Source organism: Tenrec ecaudatus, chromosome 2 (assembly GCF_050624435.1).
Source record: "Tenrec ecaudatus isolate mTenEca1 chromosome 2, mTenEca1.hap1, whole genome shotgun sequence".
NCBI lineage: Eukaryota > Metazoa > Chordata > Mammalia > Afrosoricida > Tenrecidae > Tenrec > Tenrec ecaudatus.
Window position 1 is genome coordinate 250,345,941 of NC_134531.1, and position 14,017 is coordinate 250,359,957.

General features: G+C 45.9%; 1 protein-coding gene across 1 annotated transcript in view; it reads right to left on the reverse strand.

The window, feature by feature from the left end:
* Positions 1–14,017, reverse strand: part of CMSS1 (cms1 ribosomal small subunit homolog) — a 452,794-nt gene that overhangs the window by 91,935 nt on the left and 346,842 nt on the right. The gene's annotated exons all lie outside the window — the stretch shown is intronic.

Consider the following 14,017-nt stretch of genomic DNA (forward strand, 5'->3'; position numbering starts at 1 on the left):
GTTCAGTTTCAGACCTGGAGGGTGACCAACGACCATCCTCTTTATCGGACCACTAAATTGGTATGTTACTGGAGCCTCCTTTCTAAGTTTGCTCTCTTGAGTCTTGAGTTAATGAACATAACGGTGTCTTACCAGGAGTCCTGGTGGTGCCGGGTGCTACACACTGAGCGGTTGAGCACAAAATCTGCTTCTGGGAAGAAAGATGAGGCTTTCTTCTCCTGTAAAGAGTTACAAGTCTCAATAACCTACTAGGGGTGTTCTACCCTGTCCTATAGGGTTGCCATGTGTCAGAATTGACTCTACAGCAGTGAGTTTTTTGGCTTGAGTTTAGCACACACAGTATGACACATAAGTAAACTCTCAAGCAATAGTGGTCATTGTCATCATCATCATCGTCACCGCCACCACCACCACCGTTATCTATTGCGCTGCTGCATTTGGTCCGCTGTTCCTCATCACCTTTTGGATGCTTTCTCCATTGTTTTCTGGCACATGATGTCTGGTTTTTGGTCCATCTCTTCCTGTATTCTTCCTACACCTACTCCTTAACATGCTGCATTCCCCAGGCTGTCTTCCACTCTCCTGTTCTTTGGGGACCCCAAACATCATTAGTACTCCCTCCTCTAAGCCAGGGGTGTGCAAATTTTGTATTACAGGAACACAAAGAAAACACTTGAGGCTTGCGCTCATGCAAGCTCTATCACAGCCGCACAGCCCTAGGTGGCGGTGCGCTACAGAAGTTGTCTACACACTCACAGGCAGCCATACTCTGGGTTAACACTTACTACACCACTAATCGTTTGACAGCTCAGTTATCCTTTGCTTAGAACACTCATTCTATTGCATCATAACCCCCTGTCTTCCCTATTACTCTGTGAGCTACCCAAGGGCAGGGTACCTTTTCATCCTGCCTGTTCTGCCTGCAGTGTAGAATCTGGCAGCTATATTGTCAATAACCATCTGCTGAAACCCGGAATGAGATGATCATATAATCTGAGTCTCAACAGTTAAAACCTTTGTTGTGGGTCAGCGAAGAAGGCATTTATGCCGTGAGCCCTTCAGCAGCTACTAAAAGGAACGACACAGTAGACTTCATGGCCTCTGTAGTAACATATCAGAACATCTTTCTATTCTGAACACGAGAGGGAAATTCAGGACCTGGAAATTCACACAATTTCAAGCACCAAGTAATATTGCAGATATCAAACTCGGACTGTCCACGGTGGACTATAAAACGGGACACACTTTATAGGCATTGAGAAGCAGCTGTTTCCCCAATCTTGCTGTGAAAGGGGGCTCCTGGGTCTATGCTAAGCATATGGAGAGGATTTATTTGCTCCAAGAACTGTGACATCACGCTGGCGAAGGACTCTGTTCACAAGAGAGAATGTCCTGGTGGGTGGAATGAAGAGGCTGAGGAAGCACATACAGTCATTCCAGCATTATGATGAATGAGAAAGGGAACACTGATAAACACCGAGACAGGAAAAGAAAGCTTAAATGGAGAAGAAGTGAATATGCTCTAGGGAAAGCGCTGCTGCAAGACTCAAGTGTCACCTGCAGAGATTGTGGCTTTGGTAAAAAATTTTAGATAAAGATGACACTATTCAGGGGAAAAATAGAAACAGAAACTTCAGTCAAAAGCAACTGTAAATATTGAATTTCTTTAAATACAGAGCAGAGGGTCTGAACAGACCAAAGAATGCCTGGAAAATATGTGAAAGCCCCTGCGGGAGAATGTTAGAATGCTACAAGCTACTTATAAGGAGGCAATAGACCACGCAGCATGTTCGACTTTTCACCCCTCCATGTTCAGACTTAACAGGAATAGTTTTACTGTAATTAAACATCTGTTGAAATCCTTAAATGGAGTGATAACTCATGTTGTATAACTTGCTGTATTCTCTAATGGCAATTACCAGGCAACGCTCTTTAGAATTTTTTAAAATCAGTGACAGATTGCCCAAATACGCAAGACAAGCACTGGCTTACTTGTGCTTATGTACTAACCTGTCATAAATAACTTTAACTTTTTTTCATCACATCAAAGATTCTGCTTCTAGGTATGGTTGGCATCTGCCTCGCTCCCAACCCCACAGCACCTTCCTGTAGTATCAAAGTCACTTTTCAAATTTATAGACCTTGTCAGGGAGAGATTACCCAGTAAGAAAGGTAAGCTCAGGCTCACTAGGGCTTACTTCTAATCTGTAGTGATCAGTTTCACCATTTTTCATCACATCCAAGGAGCTAGGTTTTCCTTCCACCACTTGCCTGTCACTTTGTCGTACAGTGGTGGCTTGTGTGTTGCAGCGATGCCAGAAGGTAGAGTCATAAGTATTTCAAATACCAGTAGGGTCCCCTGTGGTGAAAATATTTCAGAGGGGCTTCCAGATTAAGAAGGACTAGTGATTTACATTTAAGGACACTGGCCCGTGAAATCTTATGTAGTGGAACATTGTCTGATATAGTGCCGACAAATGAGCCTTCGGGCTAGCAGGAACCCAAACATGACTGAGGAAGAGCTGCCTCCTCAACGTTGGCCTTAATGACGTGGATACAGCAAAACTTTTGGGACCTTCATTTGGCGATGAGGCATGACTCAAAGTATGAGGAAACAGCTGCAAACATTGATTAATAACTGGTATGAGAACAGAGAGAGAACGAATCTAGGAACATTCGAAGTCATCAAAAATGAGCTTGAATACATAGATTGATATCCTAGGTACTGGTGAGCTGAAATGGACTGGTATTGACAAGTTTTAATCAGAAAACAATATGGTCAACCATGCTGAGAATGTCTGACTGCAGAAGAATGGTGTTGCGCCCCTCGTCAGAGTACATTTCAATAACTATCCTGAAGAAAAGATTGTGGTGACAGGGTAATGACCAGACACTAACAAGGAAAACCAGTTAATGCAAGTGGTGGACTTCCCAGCCCAGGAGCAAGTAGAGCAGAATGCTTTTTCGCAGGAGGCTGGCTTGAGAAGTAAGGTGCCTCTGGGCACTCAATTCAGGGAGTTGGGCTTGCTCACTGAGTGAGTTTATTGTACCAACCAGGCTGATAAATACATTGTGGGGTTAATTGAAGGGCAGAGAGATAAATGGCTCAGTGAGCCTTTCCATTCTAGTTCTTGGGTCTCTTGGTTTCTGATGGTTGGAATAGGGTGAAGCTGCATTAGCAGTTCCCTGCTTCAGCCCACAAAGCCCACTTCCTACAAGACATCCCTGAGAAGCCACATAGACCTACCCCGATGAGCCCTGTGTGCTGGAGTGCCCGTGTGGAGACCCCTGCCAGCGCTGAGATGCTTACACATTCACTGACTCAGCTTTCCTCCTGAAGTTGGCATCATTTCCTCTCTTTTTTGAGATGGAGGAGGACTTTGTGGAATGGTGTTGGACATATGGGTTAATGTTGGACTTGTGGGCTTAGGCAGCACTGGGTTGGGATGTTTTCTTGATACGCACTTAACCTTTATATAAAACACTCCCTTATACATGAGTTTCTCTGGATTTGTTTCTATAAAGTACCCAGACTAACCACTGACCCACAGAGTCTGAATTGACTGCTTTTGGGATGAGGTTTACAGTGGGTCGCTATGTCCCTCTGGGTATTTATTGACAGAACAAAAGCACTTTGTCACGTGTCCTAATAAAACAAGGCAACCCTGAGCATTTCTCACTGGCACTACGGCCTGTTGTTAACTTCTTTATTAAACCCTCAAATCACGAGTTTTGGTTGTGAATCCTGTGCAACCATGACAATGGATATTAGAATCTAGGGATCAAGTAGGGAACAACCAATTAAGACACCACTTGTTATCTGACATTGTGCACTGAGTGAAAAGATTCTTAGGTAGAGCTTTCAATGGTTTGGGACCCAACCATAGCCGTGGCTAGGCCCTGGGCACCACCATCTCTGGGCCACCCCAAATGGTACTCTTGAGGTCTTGATGATAACTGGATGATACCTTTCTGTTGGGTTGTGATGTCTCAGATTGGGAGGGTGGAGGGACCCAAGGGGAGGGCCACAATGTGCCAGAGGTCAGTGGAAGAGGGCTACAGGGGCTGTCCACCCATGGTGGCCTGGGGAGATAGTTGCACCCTTCCCAAGGCAGCTGCAGGCACTGTGAGACACATGGTGAATGACTGGAGGGTGGTGACCAACTAGGGTGTGTGGAGAGGGGGGACAATGACACTGCAGAGAGGGGGCTCAGCCTGATTCTTGCATAATGATGATTTCACATAATGACCTGTCTTTGGAAGCTGCGCAAGTTAACTGAAGAGCGGTGGTTGTCTCGTCTTGTGTTTCAAGTAGACACATTCTAATGATGTTAAAGTTGTATAAAACATCAACATATGGTCTCAACCATATGCTATAAATTAAAAGCAAAGATAAATCAGGGTTTTATTTGGGTTCTTAATGAGACAAACACAACAGTTGATAATAAATCTTATGGCAAGAATAATAGAAATGCACTGTATAGTGTATGCAACAGTCAGGGATGAAGGAAGCCAGAACCCTGGGCTGTGCAGGGTTTGAGCATCTGCTGGCGTCTATCAGAAGGACAGCCTTTGTGGATCTGGACGCTGAAGGAAGAACAAGAGTTCAATATGCACACCAGAAAAGGCAGAGCATTCCAGAGCAACATAAGTGAAGTCACAAACTGGAGACAAGCCTGGGGGGACCAGATGCCCAGAGGGGTGCTATGGGAAAATCAGCTCTAGGGAGGGCTGGAGACAGGTTGTAGGCAGCTGGCCTGCGATTGTTCTATGTATTTTACATGGACAGCAGAATTCTTGTGCCATCTGTACTTTTCAGAACCATGGTGTGGTAAGGTACAGAGCCCATCACTTGATGGTGATGCAGTGGGTAAATGCTCCCATTCGGATAGTTTGGGTGTTCACTCTCGTCCCGGGTGTTGCACTGCTTCCAATTTGCCATGCTGGGGAGGAGTCCACACTTGATCATGATACTGACCAGAATCTGGCTGAGGAAGACAACAGGACTGAGACAAGAATAGATCAGGTAGGCTTTTATTCTCAGATGTTCTTGTTCCTTCTCCCTGCCTGGGCACACCTGAGAACAAAAAGTCTTTCTAACGAAATCATTAGCAGTAGTGCCAAAGTGATGACCCCCAGCACCTTTTTCTATATCAGCTAGTCCTCAAATCCCTGTCTCCCCCAAGAGGTTATTCTGAATTAGGGATGAGGGTGGGCCATGAGACAATGGCCCTACGTGTTTCTAAGTGGGATGTGGGAGACTCTTGACTGGCTAAGGCACTGAGGTCTATCAGGGCGTGAGGTCATACTTCCTGTGGCTCAATGGATCAAGGTTTAGGGAGGCTCTCAGAGGCCCCAGGCCTTGTTAGAACAGAAGCACCATTTCAGGGAGCTCTTTCTATTACATAGAGATGAAGATAAGGCCAAGGGCATGACAACAGAGAATTGCATCGATTAATAATGCTACTGAAATAGTTATAACAAAGCTATATCAAACTCTTCCATTTACAGCATGCGCTCACATTTATCATCTAGAAATGATCTTAACCACCACAAAAATGCTGGGGTCAGCATTTTCCAGACGAGGAAACAGAGTCTCGGAAGGGTTAAGTTACTGAGCCTGGCCTACTTCAACTGACTGCTTCCTTTTCTTAGTTCCCTCTCCGTTTTCTTTCATTTTAAAAAAAGTATCTAGTGACCAGCTAAATATGGATGATCTTAGAAAGAATTACAGGTAGCTTTGTTAAAAACAAAAAGTTAAGGCAGCAAAAGTTAAAGGATAATAAAAGCTACTGAATGACGTTGTTGTCAGGTCCGTCAGTTCTGACCCATGGTGATCCGATGCAAAACAGAACAAAACACTACCTGGTCCTTCACCATCCTCACAATTGTTCTGATGTTGAGCCCATCGTTGCAGCCACTGTGTCAATCCAGCCTGTCCAGGGGCTTCTTTGTCACTGCCCCTCTACTTTACCAAGCATCATGTCCTTTTTCTGGGGCTGGTTGTTCCCGACAACAGCTCCAAAGTACAGGAGATGAAGTTTCACCATTTTTGCTTCGAAGGAGCATTCATTCTGGCCGTACTTCTTCCACATGCATATGAGGCGACTCAAGTGCTATGGCTTGAGTCAGGCGCATCTTAGTCCTCAAAGTGACATCCTTGCTCTTCAACACTCTAAAGAGGTCTTCTGCGGCAGATTTACCCAGTGCAATGTTCTCTTGACTGCTACTTCCATGAGCACTGATTGTGGATCCGAGCAAGATGAAGACTTTTTCCCCATTGATCATGATGCTGCCTACCGGTCTAGTTGTGAGGATTTTGGTCTTCTCTATCTTGAGTTGTAATCCACACCGAAGGTTGCAATCCTTGATTTTTATTGGGAAATGCTTCAACCCCTCAATTTAGCAAGCAAGGTTGTGTCATAAGCCTTCCTCCAATCCCAATGCTGCATTCTTCTTTATATAATCCAGCTTCTCTCATTATTTGCTCAGCATATAGATTAAATGAATATGGTGAAAGAATACAAAGACAGCTTATAGATTACAAAATCATAAGATAATATAAATGAAAAGTATCAGTGAATAAAGAAAAGTGAAGGTGAAACATGAAATCAATCCCAGAGTTAGAGTACTGTTAGAAAGGCCTGTATATTGCTATTGATGGGGCAAAAATTTGATTCTAAGTTTCTATAAGAGCCAATGTGAAAAGAGAAACTTAGAGAATCCAGAGCCTACAACAAGTGATGCCACCACCACCACCAATAATGACTCAAGACCTCTGTGTTAGCAGATCTGGGTTGACTAGAGAAACAAACCCAGGGACATTCATGTGTGTATAAGAGAGAGCTTTTTATCAAAGAGTAATTGCATATTAAGAAAACATCCCAGCCCAGTTCAGATCAAGTCCATAAGTCTGATATTAGCCCATTTGTCTAATACCAGTCTATAAAGTCCTCTTCAGACTCAAGCAATGATGCCGAATGCAGGAAGATCACAGGCCTGTGGGTGAGAAGTCTTGTGGATCCAGTGGTGATGGAATCTTTTCCAGGGCTCTGGCTGCCATCAGCATGACTCCCTGTGGCTTGCCAATAGGAAGGTGAAGCCAGAAGAGTGTGTGTCCTGCCTCCAGGGAGGAAGACAGGAGTTCCCAGAATCCTCAGGAGAAGGCCATGCCTACACAGACGCACCACTAGCTATGACATGATTGACAAGCTAGACTCCACCCCTTCGCTCAAGCTGACAGGAGATTATTGTGTAACTGCCACACCCTCAGAAAAAGAAGAGTTCAAAAAAAATAAATAAAATAAAAGAAAAAGAACAGTTCAAATAGAGTATGGCTTGGCACACAGTGGCTTCAACAGTGGATTCAAACATAGCAATGGTGATGAGGCTGGTGCATTTCCTTCTTTGAAGCGCTATGAGTGGGGACCGATTTGAGGGCACCTATTGACTATGGTGGCGCTGCCGGGTAAGCGTTGGGCTGATAAGCAAAGTTGGTGGTTTTAACCCACCAGCCGTGCATGCCATAGGAGGAAAGATGAGGCTGTGTGCTCCTGTACAGAGAAACCCTACGAATTGGAATCAATTAGATGGCAGTAGGTGTTGTAGTATGGTTAACACAACAATTACAAACAACACACCAGTTGCTGACCCACGGCAACCCCATGTGTTTCCGGAGAACTGAGCTGTCTAGGGTTCTCATGGTCGTGCTTTATCAGAAGCAGAGTGTCAGGTATTTCTTCTGAGGCACCTCGGGTGGGGCTGAACCAACCATCTTCTGGCTAGTCGTCCAGTGCATAACAATGGTGCCACCCAGACTCCTGAGTAATTACCACAGGAGCCAAAACACACAGCAGCTTTCTTTGCTTATGGAAAACCTTTGAACCAGGCTTTCAAAGGTGATTCTGGTTTTGACTTCGTCGTTCAGGAATATATATGAACTCACCATGGCCTGGTTTAATGAACACGAAAAGCAAACCAAATTCCATTTACAGTCATCAAAACAGGCAAAACCCCAGTGAATTCACCAGTTGCCAAAAGAGGTTTGACACGAGGGGAGAAGGGCCGTGAGACAGCTTGCACACTGCGCGGAGGAGGCAGAAACCCACCCACTGCGGCCACGGGAATAGCCGATCTTCAGAGCTGTTATGCTTCTTCTTGTAATTGGCTTTAACGTGGTGGTTCGGTGGCAAATATTAACACGACCTTTACATCATAAGTTCCTTATGATGACTGTTTCTAAGACAGAAAAGCATTATTCCCCAATGCCATTTTCTGTGTTATGCACCTTGCCACATTCAGGCCCTGGGGCTAGGGCTTATTTATATTGGCTATTTTATACCTTCCTCACTCAAATCCTCCAGTTTCCCTTATTTTTTTGCCAAGGAACAGCCAGAGCATTTTTCCTCTTTATAATTTACATATGCAGGAAAGGCACCAAGCCAGGATGCCCCTTTCATCCACAAGAAGAGTGTAGGACCACCTGACTCATCAGCATGACAAGCCCAGAATAGCAACAGCAATCTGGCTGAAAGGGGCCACTTCTAGGCCAGCACACAGCTAAGGTGACATGGTACGTGAAATCCGTTCTGTGAGGTCAGCGGTGAGAGTCCGGTTACAGTTCAAACAGAATTCTGCCTGATCATGACCTGACCCATTACACCATGTATTCCACTGAGAGAGAGGTCCAGTCTGTGACTTCCAAGGGTGGGCTTGGGGGCAGATGGAAGGCAGCAGTCAGGAGGGAGATGCAAACTCTTTCTTCTACGACAGGCGAGTCTCCAGGCCCCTACATGAAATGATTACTTCCAGCCTCTGGAGGTGAAGGGTTAGCTGTGTCCATCTGCCTTTCCAGAAAAGCCTGGGACCTGAGAGCCCAGGGCTAGTTGGCAAAGTGCCCAAAATGACAGATGGATTGAACCAACTTATATTCTGGCTGGAGAAGCACTGAAAGGAGACAGGAAAGAGTAGCAGGAGACAGGAAAGAGTAGCAGCCAGAGCATGAATGGATGGTGGGAAGGCTTGCTGAAAACACACCGGGAAGCTACCACCTCCTTAGGAACAGGCACCTGACATGCTTTTGACCCGATGAGAACATGCATTTATCAGGGCGGTATGAACAAAAACCTCAAGCCCATGCCTGTTGAGTTGATGCTAGCTCACGGCAACCTGGCGTGTATAGAGTAAATTATGGAGGAAGAGGGTGCTCAAGGCTGTGTGACCCCTCAGAAGCAAGTTGCCAGTCCTTTCTTCTGAGGCACATCTGAGTGAGTTTGGCTGCCAGGCTTTGGGCCAGTAGTTCAGGGCTCCACAGGGTTCCCCTCAATGCAGCACAACACACACTATTTCCTATGGGGACAATGGTTAGAAATAAGACAGACATGGATGAGGGGTCTCCAAAAAGTCTTTGTAGAAATAGAATGAAAAGATCATCGAATTTTTCCATGAACTCTTTGTAGTTTCCTCGTAGTGTTTTGACTTCTTTTTTTTTAAAGCAATTTATTGGGGCTCATACAACTCTTACCACAGTCCATACATATACATACATCAATTGTATAAAGCACATCCATACATTCCCTGCCCCAATCATTCTCAAGGCATTTGCTCTCCACTTAAGCCCCTTGCATCAGGTCCTCTTTTTTTCCCCCTCCCTCCCCTTTCCTCCCTCCCTCATGTGCCCTTGGTAATTTATACATCGTTATTTTGTCATATCTTGCCCTATCCGGAGTCTCCCTTCCCCCCTTCTCTGCTGTCCCTTTCCCAGGGAAGAGGTCACATGTGGATCCTTGTAATCAGTTCCCCCTTTCCAACCCACTCACCCTCCACTCTCCCAGCATCGTCCCTCACACCCTTGGTCCTGAAGGTATCATCCACCCTGGATTCCCTGTACCTCCAGCCCTCATATGTACCAGTGTACAGCCTCTGCCCTATACAGCCCTGCAAGGTAGAATTTGGATCATGGTAGTTGGGGGGAGGAAGCATCCAGGATCTGGGGGAAAGCTGTGTTCTTCATCGGTACTACATCACACCCTAATTAACCCATCTCCTCTCCTAAACCCATCTATGAGGGGATCTCCAGTGGCCGACACTTGCGCCTTGGGTCTCCACTCTGCACTTCCCCCTTCATTTAATATGGTATATATACATATACACATACATACACACACATATCTTTTTTTTTTTTTTGCATGATGCCTTATACCTGGTCCCTTGGCACCTCGTGATCGCACTGGCCGGTGTGCTTCTTCCATGTGGGCTTATTTGCTTCTGAGCTAGATGGCCACTTGTTCACCTTCAAGCCTTTAAGACCCCAGTCACTATCTCTTTTGATAGCCGGGCACCATCAGCTTTCTTCGCCACATTTGCTTATGCACCCATTTGTCTTCAGCGATCCTATCATGGAGGTGTGTAGTCAATGATATGATTTTTTGTTCTTTGATGCCTGGTAACTGATCCCTTTGGGACCACTCGATCACACAGGCTGGTGTGTTCTTCCATGTGGACTTTGTTGCTTCTGAGCTAGATGGCCGTGTTTTGACTTCTGAAGGCTTGTTGTTCCTTTGTGGCTCGGAGTGCATTCTAACCCATGTGGAAAAGTAGACCTGCTCCTTAGGGTTTCCTAGACTCATCTTCATGGAAGTAAATTGCCAGCTCTTTCTCTTGTGGAGTATCCGGGGACGTGTGAACCCCCGACCTTTTGTTTCGCAGCCAAATGGGTAACTGTTGCATCACCAGGGACCCTCTCAGAAAGCTAACCTCTCCCAACAAAGAGATCCAGAGCAGTGATGGGAAGGGATGGCAGTGGTTAAATGGAGACATGTGGGCATGAGGAGAGCCACCTACTCACTGTCACTGAGTCAATTCCAACTCACAGCGATCCTATGGGAAAGAGTAGAACTGCCGACGTGTGTGTCTGGAGTGGAACGGCTGGTGGTTTCGAAATGCTGACCTTGAGGTGAGCAGCCCAACTCGTAATCCACTCCACCCACAGAGCTCCTTGAGAGAGCCATCAATATCGGGTAAATGAAGGCCTTAGTCCTCATTAAGGGGCAGTGACAGGCATTCCTGAGGGCTGGTGGGGTGAGGAACAGAGAGGAAACCCATGGATCTGAAAACTGGCACATCACAATGTGAGATTCAACATGTCTACCACAACCCCAAACTGAACCCAATGCCATAGAACAGATTCTGATCCACAGCCACCCCATACAGGGTTTCTAAGTAAATCTTACCATTCTCCCATTGAGCCACTGGTGGGTTTGAACCACTGATCTTGCGGTTAGCAGTCCAGCGCTTACCTGATGGAGCCACCAGGGATCCTTCATATACATTCAACCAATTCATCCGCCCGCCCCTGCCATCAGTGAGAAAAGCCTCAGCAGTTGTTACTGTGTGCTGAGTGAGTGCTCTGTGCCAGGCGTGGCACCAAGGCCTTCTGCCTATCACTTCACTTCCCTGAAGCCGTCTTTCCTATGGGCCTCGCAGGTGGCCTTTTGCCATCTGAGGACATGTTTACTCTTCTGGGGTGGTACCTGTATAACAAAGCTGAGGGTGGAGGATGGGAGGATTGGGGTGGGGGTGGGGCGAAGATTCACCCAATGACTGCTTCGCTGGGGCTCTGAATCACTGGGGCCTATTGATAAGGTTAAGAGCAACCTGCTTCCATCCACATTCTCACTTCTGACTCCAGATGGACTCTCCGTGACAGGAGAGAAGGGAAAGATGATGCCCAGTCCTGTCTCCAGTGTCTAAGCTATTGTTAGGGCTGAAATCGCTCGCACCTCAGAGTTTTTATTTTGGAAAATCTCCAGTGTACCCTTAAAAAGAAAGCACCACACTTGAGTAATTGAAACATGAAAAAAAAAAAAGCAGTGATTATTTTCAGCCACATTAAACTTCAAACAGATGCTCAAAGAAATTTTCAAGTACACAGTTCGTTTAATTTGAGTGGAGAGTCATTTTATTGACCCTTGAACTGAATCCACTATATACTGGAAATAGCAGCTCTTTGAGAGCTGTGGGGCCCACTGACACACACCATCTACCGAATGGAAGTAACTTCTGGGGCGCTCTTATTCTCCCTCAACGGGTCCTTTTAGCTCCGAACCCTGGAATAAGAGGAATTCACGTAAAATCAATTTAACAAACATTTGCTGAATGGCTTCTCCTCACACAGAAAGAGCAGCGCTGGAGAACTGTGGGAACATGACACGAATTTGACCAAGGGAAAAGGGCACATGAAGGGCAGGGTCCTTCCCAGAATGGCTCACTTGATGCTGGGCTTTGAGTAGCTTCCAGGCCAAGATGAACGCTCTGGGCACCCGTTTCGCCTCCTCTCCCCCTCGTACTTAGTCTACTACACGCAGCCGCATCGACCGCCCTGGGTTTTCAGGTCATGTCAGTTCATGTTCCGAGACTTGGGGTTAGCAGTCATCACACCTGCCCTGACACTAGACTCAGGTTTTAGCTAAATTTCCTGTCTTCAGTGGGGTCTCCCCGATAACCTAAAGCAGACTTTCCCTGACCCACTTCATTTTTCTGTCACAACTTCCTTTCAAAGCGCTTATCGCCAACTAGAATCACTAGATTCATTTTGCTGTTGGCGCTCGGTATCACCGAGTCGGTTCTGACCCAGAGCTAACATGGGCACAGCCGAAGGAAACAACGCTAGGTTCTGCGCTGTCCTCACAGTTGTTGTAATGTTTGAGTGCACCGTGGCAGCCCCTATGTCAACGGAGCTCATTGAGGGGTTTCTTCTCTATCACTAACACTCCGCCTCACCAAGTGTGATGTCACTGTCCAGGGATAAAAAGCCTATGAAGCACATGAGGTGGCCTCTGGCTCTCCTCGCTTCAACTAAAACCCTGCACTGCCACTGCGTCTATGCCGACTCATAGCAACCCTGGAGACAGGGCAGGATTGGCCCTTGAGTTTCTGAGATCGTAATTGTTTATGGGAGTAGAAAGCCCCATCTTTCTCCCTGGGAGAGGCTGGTGGTTTTGAACTTCTGCACTTTCAAATCACAGCCCAACTCAAAACCACTACGCCACAAGAGCTCCCAAGAAGCATCTGGCTGTGCTTTTTTTCCAAGAAAGACGTGTTTGTTCTTCTGGCAGTCTATGGGACTTTTGATATTCTTCACCCACACTCTAATTCAAATGCATTACCCCCTTTTCAGTCTTCCTTATTCATTGTCCACAAATTTCACATGCAAGCGAGACAACTCAGAATACCAAGGCTCAGGTCAGGTGCACCTTAGTCCTCAAAGTGACATTTCTGCTTTTTACCACTTCAAGGAGGTCTTGCGCAGCAGGCTTTCCCAATGCAATCCGCCATTTGAATTCTTAACTGCTGCTTCCATGAGCATTTACTGCAGAGCCGAGTAAAATGAAATTCTTGACAACTTCCATATTTTCTCCATTTTTCATGATTCATTTGATTACTTTCTGGTTTTTAAACTCTTTGCTGCCTCAAATTTGAAGCTCCAAGAGAACACAAGGCCCGATACCATCTGCATTTCAATATCGCTTCCCCAGTGTGCAGTTGGACCCTTATGGACGGTCATGCATTGGCTTGCTAACCACAGGTCAGGAGTTCGAAACCATCAGTTGTTGTGGGGGAGAAAGATGGGGCTTTCAACACCTGTAAAGAGTGATTGTTCCAGAAATGCACAGAGGCAGTTCTCCTCTGCAAATAGGTCGCTATGAGTTGGAACCGACGTGGATTGGGTTTTCTTTGGCCCTAGTGTGCGAGACAGACATGGATTTTGGTTAAACGAGTAACTAAGGTATAGATAATTGAAATCATCAAGCCAAAAACAAAACAAAAAAAACCCCAGAGAAACACCTTTCTATTTTATTTCATGTTTATACTAGCATAAATACAGCCGGACTCCCATAAATCCTGACTTTCTGGTATAGGTTTTTCATGTATTCATTTCAACCAGGACCACCCTGACTGAACTTGAGAGGCTGAGAGAATGGAGACCAAATGTATGGCTACAATTAGAAAGCTTCAA